We start from the raw sequence: 12,317 nt of genomic DNA, 5'->3' as shown, positions 1-12,317 counted from the left end.
TCCTTTACAATGAACATAAGAACATAAGAAATAAGAGCAGGAGTAGGCCAATCGGCCCCTCGAGCCTGCTCCGCCATTCCAGAAGATCATGGCTGATCTGAAACTAACCTCAAATCGAAATTCATGTCCAATTTCCTGCCCGCTCCCTGTAACCCCTAATTCCCTTTACTTCTAGTAAACTGTCTATTTCTGTTTTAAATTTATTTAATGATGTAGCTTCCACAGCTTCCTGGGGCAGCAAATTCCACAGACCTACTACCCTCTGAGTGAAGAAGTTTCTCCTCATCTCAGTTTTGAAAGAGCAGCCCCTTATTCTAAGATTATGCCCCCTAGTTCTAGTTTCACCCATCCTTGGGAACATCCTTACCACATCCACCCGATCAAGCCCCTTCACAATCTTATATGTTTCAATAAGATTGCCTCTCATTCTTCTGAACTCCAATGAGTAGAGTCCCAATCTATTCAACCTCTCCTCATATGTCCGCCCCCTCATCCCCGGGATTAACTGAGTGATCCTTCTTTGTACTGCCTCTTAAGTATGGAGACCAAAACTGTATGCAGTATTCCAGGTGCGGTCTCACCAATACCTGATATAACTGCAGCAATACCTCCCTGTTTTTATATTCTATCCCCCGAGCAATAAAAGCCAACATTCTGTTGGCCTTCTTGATCACCAGCTGCACCTGCATACTAACTTTTTGATTTTCTTGCACTAGGACCCCCAGATCCCTTTGTACTGCAGTACTTTCCAGTTTCTCGCCATTAAGATAATAACTTGCTCTCTGACTTTTCCTGCCAAAGTGCATAACCTCACATTTTCCAATATTGTATTGCATCTGCCAAATCTCCGCCCACTTACCCAGCCTGTCTATATCCCCCTCTAGGTTTTTTTATGTCCTCCTCACTCTCTACTTTCCCTCCCATCTTTGTATTATCTGCAAACTTTGGTATGTTACACTCGGTCCCCTCCTCCAAATCGTTAATATAGATTGTAAAGAGTTGGGAACCTAGCACCGACCCCTGTGGAACACCACTGGCTACTGGTTGCCAATCCGAGAATGAACCATTTATCCCAACTCTGCTTCCTGTTAGATAACCAATCCTCCACCCATGCCAGAATATTACCCCCAATCCAGTGATTCTTTATCGTGAGCAATAATCTTTTATGTGGCACCTTGTCGAATGCCTTCTGGGAGTCTAAATACACTACGTCCACTGGTTCCCCTTTATCCACCCTGTACGTTATGTCCTCAAAGAACTCAAGCAAATTTGTCAGACATGACTTCCCCTTCGTAAAGCCATGCTGACTTTGTCCTATTAAATTATGTTTATCCAAATGTTCCGCTACTGTCTCCTTAATAATAGACTCCAAAATTTTACCCACCACAGATGTTAGGCTAACTGGTCTATAATTTCCGGCCTTCTGCCTACTACCCTTTTGAAATAAGCGTGTTACATTAGCAGTTTTCCAATCTGCCGGGTCCTTTGCCGAGTCCAGAGAATTTTGGAAAATTATTACCGAAGCATCCACAATCCCTACTGCCACTTCCTTGTAAGCTGTGTACCTGCCATTTGAAATGTGCATCTGCACCTTTAAGAGGTGCAGGCTGCTGATGATGTGCGCTGTGCACGGCCCATTTCCAACTTCCTCATTCTCCGTGCAGCCTTTCAGCAGCGGGGGTAGCGCTGGCTGCACGGAGATATCTTGGTATGGAGCATTGAAGTTCATGTGCTGCCTGCGCAGGGACCGTCGGGCACGGGGTACTGGCACATCACGCTACCCCCACCCGAAAACGGCCCTTATCCAATTTTCCCCCCAAAGCCTTTAGTGCTGTCATTTTACTATTTTTGCAACCGTTAGCCCTATCCACTGGCGCACTCTGAAGTTTGCATGCTCTGTCCCTTCCTGCCACTCTCTGATTATCATTTCCCTTTTGCTCCCTTGCTCTCTTGCCTTCTCTTCTTTCTTTAATTTATCACATCTTCCCTTACTTGATCCCTCACCCCCACTATTTAGTTTAAAGCCCTCTCTACCGCCCTAGTTATACGATTCGCCAGAACACTGGCCCCAGCACGGTTCAGATGAAGGCCGTCCCAACAGTACAGCTCCCACTTTCCCCAGTACTGGTGCCAGTGCCCCATGAATCGAAACCCATTTCTCCCACACCAATCTTTGAGCCACGAATTTAACTCTCTAATCTTATTTACCCTATGCCAACTTGCTTGTGGCTCTGGTAATAATCCAGAGATTATTATCTTTGAGGTTCTGCTTTTTAATTTAGCCCCTAGCTGCTCATACTTCCTGAGCAGAACCTCTTCCCTCGTCCTACCTATGTTGTTAGTACCTACATGGACCACAACAACTGGATCCTCCCCCTCCCACTGCAAGTTCCTCCCCAGCCCAGAGCAGATGTCCCGAACCCTGGCACCGGGCAGGCAACACAGCCTTCTGGACTCTTGCTCTCGGCTGCAGAGAACTGTGTCTATCCCCCTGACTATACTGTCCCCCACTCCCACTACATTCCTACTAACTCCCCCCGCTTGAATGGCTTCCTGTACCATGGTGCCACGGTCAGTTTGCTCATCCACCCTGCAGCCCCCGCTTTCGTCCATACAGACTGCAAGCACCTCAAACCTGTTGGACAATTGCAAAGGCTGAGGCTCCTCCACTTCTACCTTCTCGATCCCCTTACCTGCCTCGTTCGCAGTCACACCCTCCTGTCCCTGACCTAAGGAAGGATATACTTGCTTTCGAGGGGTTGCAACGAAGATTCACCAGATTGATTCCTGGGATGAGAGGGTTGTCCTTTGAGGAGAGATTGAGTAGAATGGGTCTATACTCTGAAGTTTAGAAGAATGAGAGGTGATCTCATTGAAACGTATTCAATTCTTAGAGGGCTTGACAGGGTAGATGCAGAGAGGCTGTTTCCCCTGGTGGAGAGTCTGGAACTAGGGGACATAGTCTCAGGATAAGGGGTCGGCCATTTAGGATCGAGATGAGGAAAAATGTCTTCACTCAGAGGGTTGTGAATCTTTGGAATTCTCTACTCCAGAGGGCTGTGGGTGCTGAGTCATTGAGTATATTCAAGACTGAAATTGATAGATTTTTGGACACTGAGGGAATGAAGGGATTTGGGGAAAGGAGAGGAAAGTGGAGTTGAGGTTGAAGATCAGCCATGATCTGATTGAATAGTGGAGCAGGCTCGAGGGGCGGTACGGCCAACTCCTGCTCCTATTTCATATGTTCTTATCTGTGTGTGCACTGGATGTGTACAGGAATGGGGCAGTGAGATTCATTAAGGTGTCTATGTGTACAGTAGATGTGTACAGGAATGGGGCAGTGGGAGTTTTTAATGCACCTGTGTGTGTGTTTGTGTGTGTGTAATATGTGTGTAATATGTGTGTCAACTCAAGGCAAGAAGGGATTGTTTGTTGGGCACTGAGGCAGAAGGCCCATTAGGGGTGATTCAGACTCTATGAAGGGGGGTTGGTGAAGCTGTGAATGCAAAGTCCAACATCCAAGCACATTAATAGGTTAAAAATTTCATACAACGAGCTCTTCTCTCAAGTACCACGAACAAAAGGTCCAGTATCTGTCGTTGTAGTTAACTGGAAACTGGTATCACATCATCTCCCTGATAACCAGACTTACAGGGAATTGACAGGTGCCTGCTTGGAAAAGTGAGATTAAGAGCATTCATGAGAAGGTGCTGATAAGGTGACACCTGTCGACGAGCAGCTCATTACTGGGACATCACAGCTCAAGAAATGGAAACCACTTGGTCAGCTTGTGTGCTGCCACCGACCCGTCCTGGGAGCTAGTATCAGAAAAGTGTTTTTCTTTGAATTATGGTGGCATGTGAATGAATACTGTCTGCAATGAAATGTCCTTTTCACATCCAGTTCAGGCCTGAACTTCAGACTCATCTGATTTAAATGGAGATAGTGGGGGCGGCACATTTGCCATGACACTTCAAGGCAGTTAGAGTGTCAGGCGTGCCTCAGTTGGTGGCACTCTGACTTGGTTCAGGTTCCCATGTATTTGTCCCTCCAATACAATGTTGGGTATAACTACAGCGTAAGGTACAAAGCCCGTGTATCCACTAGTTTTCATATGTCGGGGCGATTCTTGTTTCGTCAGTTGGTTTGGCGTTTTTTGGAGCAGTTGGTCAGCCCTTGCCAGTTTTCTCGGTGGACATGGGCCTTGAGGCATTGGGCCTGGTGATATCTGTGCTTGGCCTCTGTGTGCGGTGGGGGTCACAAGGCAAGGCTGTGGTGGGCATCCTTGATCTCCCAGGAGTCGGCCCTTCACAGTCTGAGGATATTCAGAGATTGGTGGGAATGGAAGGCTGCCGTAAAGTGAAGGCACCGGGCCTGCTGTGTGGACATTTGGCCCTGTCTCATAGGCTGCGATGCAGGTGGTCAACGCAGAGGAGTTGAGGAGGAGTCTTTGCTTGACATGTGAGCCCCTGCATTTTGGGAAATCCTATCATTGGGAAAAGATCAAGGGCTCACACCCCTGTTGCTCCATGGGGAACTTGGCATCATTTTTGTCTCCTTAGACCGGGTACGGTGGTGCAGTGGACTATGTTACTGGACTAATAATCCACAGAACACGAGTTCAAAACCCACCGTGGCAGTTTAAGAATTTGAATTCAGTTTAACAAAAACATCAGTGAAAGTGACCGTGAAACAGCCGATTCACAATTGTCCTTCAGGGAAGGAAACCTGCCATTCTTACCCGCTCTGGACTAATAATCCACAGTGCTGTTAGGAAGGGAGTTCCAGGATTTTGACCCAGCGACGATGAAGGAACGGCGATATATTTCCAAGTTGGGATCGTGTGTGACTCGGAGGGGAACGTGCAGGTGATGTTGTTCCCATGTGCCTGCTGCTCTTGTCCTTCTAGGTGGTAGAGGTCGTGGGTTTGTGAGGTGCTGTCGAAGAAGCCTTGGCGAGTTGCTGCAGTGCATCCTGTGGATGGTGCACACTGCAGCCACAGTGCGCCGGTGGTGAAGGAAGTGAATGTTTAGGGTGGTGGATGGGGTGCCAATCAAGCGGGCTGCTTTGTCCTGGATGGTGTCGAGCTTCTTGAGTGTTGTTGGAACTGCACTCATCCAGGCAAGTGGAGAGTATTCCATCACACTCCTGACTTGTGCCTTGTAGATGGTGGAAAGGCTTTGGGGAGTCAGGAGGTGAGTCACTCGCCACAGAATACCCAGCCTCTGACCTGCTCATGTAGCCTCAGTATTTATGTGGCTGGTCCAGTTAAGTTTCTGGTCAATGGTGACCCCCAGGATGTTCATGGTGTGGAATTCAGCAATGGTAATGCCGTTGAATGTCAAGGGGAGGTGGTTAGACTGTCTCTTGTTGGAGATGGTCATTGCCTGGCACTTGTCTGGTGTGAATGTTACTTGCCACTTATGAGCCCAAGCCTGGATGTTGTCCAGGTCTTGCTGCATGCGGGCACGGACTGCTTCATTATCTGAGGGGTTGTGAATGGAACTGAACACTGTGCAATCATCAGTGAACATCCCCGTTTCTGAGCTTATGATGGAGGGAAGGTCATTGATGAAGCAGGTGAAGATGGTTGGGCCTTGGACACTGCCCTGAGGATCTCCTGCAGCAATATGCTTGGGCTGAGATGATTGCCCTTGTTCTGAATCTATCCCATTTAGCATGGTGGTAGTGCCACACAACACGTTAAATGGTGTCCTCAGTGCGATGGTCACTCCTACCAATACTATCATGGACAGATGCATCTGCGACAGGTAGATTGGTGAGGACGAGGTCAAGTAGTTTTTTCCCTCCTTTAGTTCGCTCACCACCCGCCGCAGGCCCAGTCTGGCATTTATGTCCTTCAGGACTCGGCCAGCTCGGACAGTAGTGGTGCTACCGAGCGACTCTTGGTGATGGACATTGAAGTCCCCCACCCAGAGTACATTCTGTGCCCTTGCTACCCTCAGTGCTTCCTCCAAGTGGTGTTTAACATGGAGGAGGACTGATTTATCAGCTGAGGGAGGGCGGTAGGTGATAATCAGCAGGAGGTTTCCTTGCCCATGTTTGACATGATGCCATGAGATTTCATGGGGTCCGGAGTCAATGTTAAGGACTCCCAGGGCCACTCCCTCCTGACTGTATATCACTGTACCGCCATCTCTGGTGGGTGTGTCCTGCCGGTGGGACAGGACATACCCAGGGATGGTGATGGAAGGTAGTAATGGTAATGGAGGATGGTAATGGCTGATCTGTGACTCCAGTCCCACTCCAACGTGGTTAACCCTTAACTGCCCTCTGAAGTGGCCCAGCATGCCTCTCATCTGTAGGAAAACCATTACTGCAGCAATTCAAGAGGGCGGTCCAGCGACACCTTCTCAGCACAACTAGGGATGGGCAATAAATACCGGCCTTGCCAGTGATGCCCACAACTCCAGAATGAATTTAAAAATAGTAACGGATCAACAACTTGCTTAATGCCTTTCCCCACATTACAGTGACCACACAGCAAAAGTATTTCACTGTCTGTGAAGCACTTTGCGACGTCCTGAGGTCATCAAAGGCGCTAATTATTCCTTTCCTAATTTCATTCTCTTTCTTTCTCTCTTTCTTTTTCTTTCTTTTTCATTCTTTACTTCTTTCTTTTTCCTTTTGTTTTCTTTCCTTCTCTTTTTCTTGACTTCTCTTTGTTTCTTTCTCTTTCCTTCTTTCTCTTTCCTTCTTTATTTCTCTTTTCTTTCTTGATGAAAGAGGCAGAAAGAGAAAGAAAGAGAAAGAAAGAAAGATGTAACTGGTAGAATAGATAAGGGAGAACCAGTGGATGTGGTGTATTTGGATTTTCAGAAGGCCTTTGATAAAGTCCCACATTAGAGGTTAGTGCGCAAAATTAAAGCACATGGGATTGGGGGGAATATACTGGCATGGATTGAAAATTGGTTAACAGACAGGAAACAGAGAGTCGGAATAAATGGGTCTTTTTCAGGGTGGCAGGCAGTGACTGGTGGGATACCACAGGGATCAGTGCTTGGGCCCCAGCTATTCACAATATATATCAATGATTTGGATGAGGGAACCAAATGTAATAATTCCAAGTTTGCTGATGGCACAAAACTAGGTGGGATCGTGAGTTGTGAGGAGGATGCAAAGAGGCTTCAAGGTGATTTAGACGAGTTGAGTGAGCGGGCAAATACATGGCAGGTGCAATATAATGTGGATAAATGTGAAGTTATCCACTTCGGAAGGAAAAACAGAAAGGCAGAGTATTATTAAATGGCGATAGATTAGAATCATAGAAGTTATAGAATCATAGAAGTTACAACATGGAAACAGGCCCTTCGGCCCAACATGTCCATGTCTCCCAGTTTATACCACTAAGCTAGTCCCAATTGCCTGCACTTGGCCCATATCCCTCTATACCCATCTTACCCATGTAACTGTCCAAATGCTTTTTAAAAGACAAAATTGTACCCGCCTCTACTACTGCCTCTGGCAGCTCGTTCCAGACACTCACCACCCTTTGAGTGAAAAAATTGCCCCTCTGGATCCTTTTGTATCTCTCCCCTCTCACCTTAAATCTGTGCCCCCTCGTTATAGACTCCCCTACCTTTGGGAAAAGATTTTGACTATCGACCTTATCTATGCCCCTCATTATTTTATAGACTTCTATAAGATCACCCCTTAACCTCCTACTCTCCAGGGAATAAAGTCCCAGTCTGTCTAACCTCTCCCTGTAAGTCAAACCATCAAGTCCCGGTAGCATCCTAGTAAATCTTTTCTGCACTCTTTCTAGTTTAATAATATCCTTTCTATAATAGGGTGACCAGAACTGTACACAGTACTCCAAGTGTGGCCTCACCAATGCCCTAATTGATGATGTACAAAGGGACCTGAGTCTCCTTGTACACCAGTCGCTGAAAGCAAACATGCAGGTGCAGCAAGCAGTTAGGAAGACAAATGGTATGTTGGCCTTCATTGCAAGAGGATTTGAGTACAGGAGCAAGGATGTCTCACTGCAGTTATACAGGGCCTTGGTGAGACTACACCTGGAGTTTTGTGTTCAGTTTTGGTCTCCTTACCTAAGAAAGGATATAGTTGCCAAAGAGGGAGTGCAGCGAAGGTTCACCAGACTGATTCCTGGGATGGCAGAACTGTCGTATCAGGAGAGATTGGGTCGACTCGGCCTGTATTCACTTGAGTTTAGAAGAATGAGAGGGGATCTCATTAAAACATATAAAATTCTGACGGGGCGAGACCGACTGGATGCAGGGAGGATGTTTCCCCTGGCTGGAGGGTCTAGAACGAGGGGTCACAGTCTCAGGATAGGGGGTAGGACATTTAGGACTGAGATGAGGAGAAATTTCTTCACTCAGAGGATGGTGAACCTGTGGAATTCTCTACCACAGAAGGTTGTGGAGGCCAAGTCACTGAATATATTTAAGAAGGAGCTGGATAAATTTCTAGACACAAAAGGCATCAAGGGGTATGGGGAGAGAGTGGGAATATGGTATTGAGACAGAGGATCAGCCATGATCATATTGAATGGCGGAACAGGCTCGAAGGGCCGAATGGCCTACTCCTGCTCCCAGTTTCTATGTTTCACTTTCTTTCTTTCTCTTTCCTTCTCATTCTTTGTTTATTTCTTTCTTGCTCTCTTTCTTTATCTTTCTTTCTTTCTTTCTTCCTTCCTTTCTTTCTTTCTTTTTCTTTCTTTCTTGCTCTTTCATTCTGACTCTTTCCTTTTCTTTCTTTCTCGATCTTTCCTTCATGCTCTTTCTTTCTTTCTGTCGCTTTCTTTTTTCTTTCTTTTTTGTTCTCTTTATTTCTTTCTCTTTCTTTTTCCTTCATTCTTTCTCTTTCTTTCTTTCCTGTTAGACACCCCATCCATTATACACCTGACCATTATACACCCCGCCCATTATACACCTGCCCGTTATACACTCCGCCCATTATACACCCCGCCCATTATATACCTGCCCATTATACACCCCGCCCATTATACACACTGCACATTATACACCTGCCCGTTATACACCCCGCCCATTATACACCTGCCCATTATACACCCCGCCCATTATACACCCTGCACATTATACACCCCGTCCATTATACACCCTTCCCATTATACACCCCGCCCGTTATACACCTGCCCATTATACACCCCGCCCATTATACACCCTGCACATTATACACCCCGCCCATTATACACCTGCCCATTATACACCTGCCCATTATACACCTGCCCATTATACACCCCGCCCATTATACACCCTGCACATTATACACCCCGCCCATTATACACCTGCCCATTATACACCCTGCACATTATACACCCCGCCCATTATACACCCTGCCCATTATACACCCCGCCCATTATACACCTGCCCGTTATACACCCCGTCCATTATACACCCCGCCCATTATACACCTGCCCATTATACACCCCGCCCATTATACACCCTGCACATTATACACCCCGCCCGTTATACACCTGCCCATTATACACCCCGCCCGTTATACACCCTGCCGATTATACACCCCGTCCATTATACACCTGCCCATTATACACCTGCCCGTTATACACCCCGTCCATTATACACCCCGCCCATTATACACCTGCCCATTATACACCCCGCCCGTTATACACCCTGCCGATTATACACCCCGTCCATTATACACCTGCCCATTATACACCCCGCCCGTTATACACCCTGCCGATTATACACCCCGTCCATTATACACCTGCCCATTATACACCCCGCCCGTTATACACCCTGCCGATTATACACCCCGTCCATTATACACCTGCCCATTATACACCCCGCCCGTTATACACCCCGTCCATTATACACCCCGCCCATTATACACCCCGCCCATTATACACCCCGTCCATTATACACCCCGCCCATTATATACCTGCGCATTATACACCCCGCCCATTATACACCGCGCCCATTATACACCCCACCCATGATACACCCCACCCATTATACACCTGCAATTTTATACACCCCGCCCATTATATACCCACCCATGATACACCTGCCTATTATTCACCCCGCCCATTATACACCTGCCCGTTATACACCCCGTCCATTATATACCCGCCCATTATACAACCGTCCATTATACACCTGCCTATTATTCACTCCGCCCATTATACACCTGCCCGTTATACACCCCGTCCATTATATAACCGCCCATTATACACCCCGCCCATTATACACCTGCCCATTATACACCCCGCCCGTTATACACCCCGCCCATTATACACCCCGTCCATTATACACCTGCCCATTATACACCTGCCCATTGTACACCCCGTCCATTATACACCTGCCCGTTATACACCCCGCCAATTATACACCTGCCCATTATACACCCCACCCATTATACACCTGCCCGTTAAATACCCTGCCCAATATACACCCCGCCCCGTTATACACCCCGCCCATTATACACCCCGCCCATTATACACCCCGCCCATTATACACCCCGCCCATTATACACCCGTCCATTATACACCCCGCCCATTATACACCCCGCCCATCATACACCCCGTCCATTATACACCCCGCCCTTTATACACCCCGCCCTTTATACACCCCGCCCATTATACACCCGTCCATTATACACCCCGTCCATTATACACCCCGCCCGTTATACACCCGTCCATTATACACCCCGCCCGTTATACAACCCTTCCATGATACACCCTGCCCATTATACACCCCGCCCGTTATACACCCGTCCATTATACACCCCGTCCGTTACACAACCCGCCCATTATGCACCACATCCATGATACAACCGTTCATTATACACCCCGCCCATTATACACCCCGCCCATTATACACCCCGTCCATTATACACCCCGCCCATTATACACCCCGTCCATTATACATCCCGTCCATTATACACCCCGCCCATTATTCACCCCGCCCGTTATACACCCCGCCCATTATACACAATGCGAATTATACACCCCGCCCATTATACACACTGCGAATTATACACCCCGTCCATTATACACACTGCGAATTATACACCCCGCCCATTATACACCCCGCCCGTTATACACCCCGCCCATTATACACCCCGCCCATTATACACCCCGCCCGTTATACACCCCACCCATTATACACACTGCGAATTATACACCCCGCCCATCATACACACTGCGAATTATACACCCCACCCATTATTCACCCCGCCCGTTATACACCCCGTCCATTATACACACTGCGAATTATACACCCCGCCCATTATACACCCCGCCCGTTATACACCCCGCCCATTATACACCCCGACCATTATACACCCCGCCCATTATACACCCCGCCCGTTATACACCCCGCCCATTATACACAATGCGAATTATACACCCCGCCCATTATACACACTGCGAATTATACACCCCGCCCATTATACACACTGCGAATTATACACCCCGTCCATTATACACCCCGTCCATTGTACACCCCGTTCATTATACACCCCGTCCATTATACACCCCGCCCGTTATACACACCGTCCGTTATACACCCCGCCCATTATACACACTTCGAATTATACACCCCGCCCATTATACACACTGCGAATTATACACCCCGCCCATTATACACACTGCGAATTATACACCCCGTCCATTATACACCCCGTCCATTGTACACCCCGTTCATTATACACCCCGTCCATTATACACACCGTCCGTTATACACCCCGTCCATTATACACCCCGCCCATTATACACCCCGCCCATTATACACCCCGTCCATTATACACCACGCCCATTATACACCCCGTCCATTATACACCCCGCCCATTATACACCCCGCCCATTATACACACCGTCCGTTATACACCCCGTCCATTATACACCCCGCCCATTATACACCCCGCCCATTATACACCCCGTCCATTATACACCACGCCCATTATACACCCCGTCCATTATACACCCCGCCCATTATACACCCCGCCCATTATACACCCCGTCCATTATACACCCCGTCCATTATACACCCTGTCCATTATACACCCTGCACATTATACACCTCCACCATTATACACCCTGCCGATTATACACCCCGCCCATTATACACCTCCACCATTATACACCCTGCCGATTATACACCCCGCCTATTCTACACCCCGTCCATTATACACCCCGTCCATTATACACCCCGCCCATTATACACCCCGCCCATTATACACCCCGTCCATTATACACCCCGTCCATTATACACCCTGTCCATTATACACCCTGCACATTATACACCTCCACCATTATACACCCTGCCGATTATACACCCCGCCCATTA

This window comes from Heptranchias perlo, chromosome 31, assembly GCF_035084215.1.
Source record: "Heptranchias perlo isolate sHepPer1 chromosome 31, sHepPer1.hap1, whole genome shotgun sequence".
NCBI lineage: Eukaryota > Metazoa > Chordata > Chondrichthyes > Hexanchiformes > Hexanchidae > Heptranchias > Heptranchias perlo.
Note: the sequence above shows the minus strand (reverse complement) of the source record.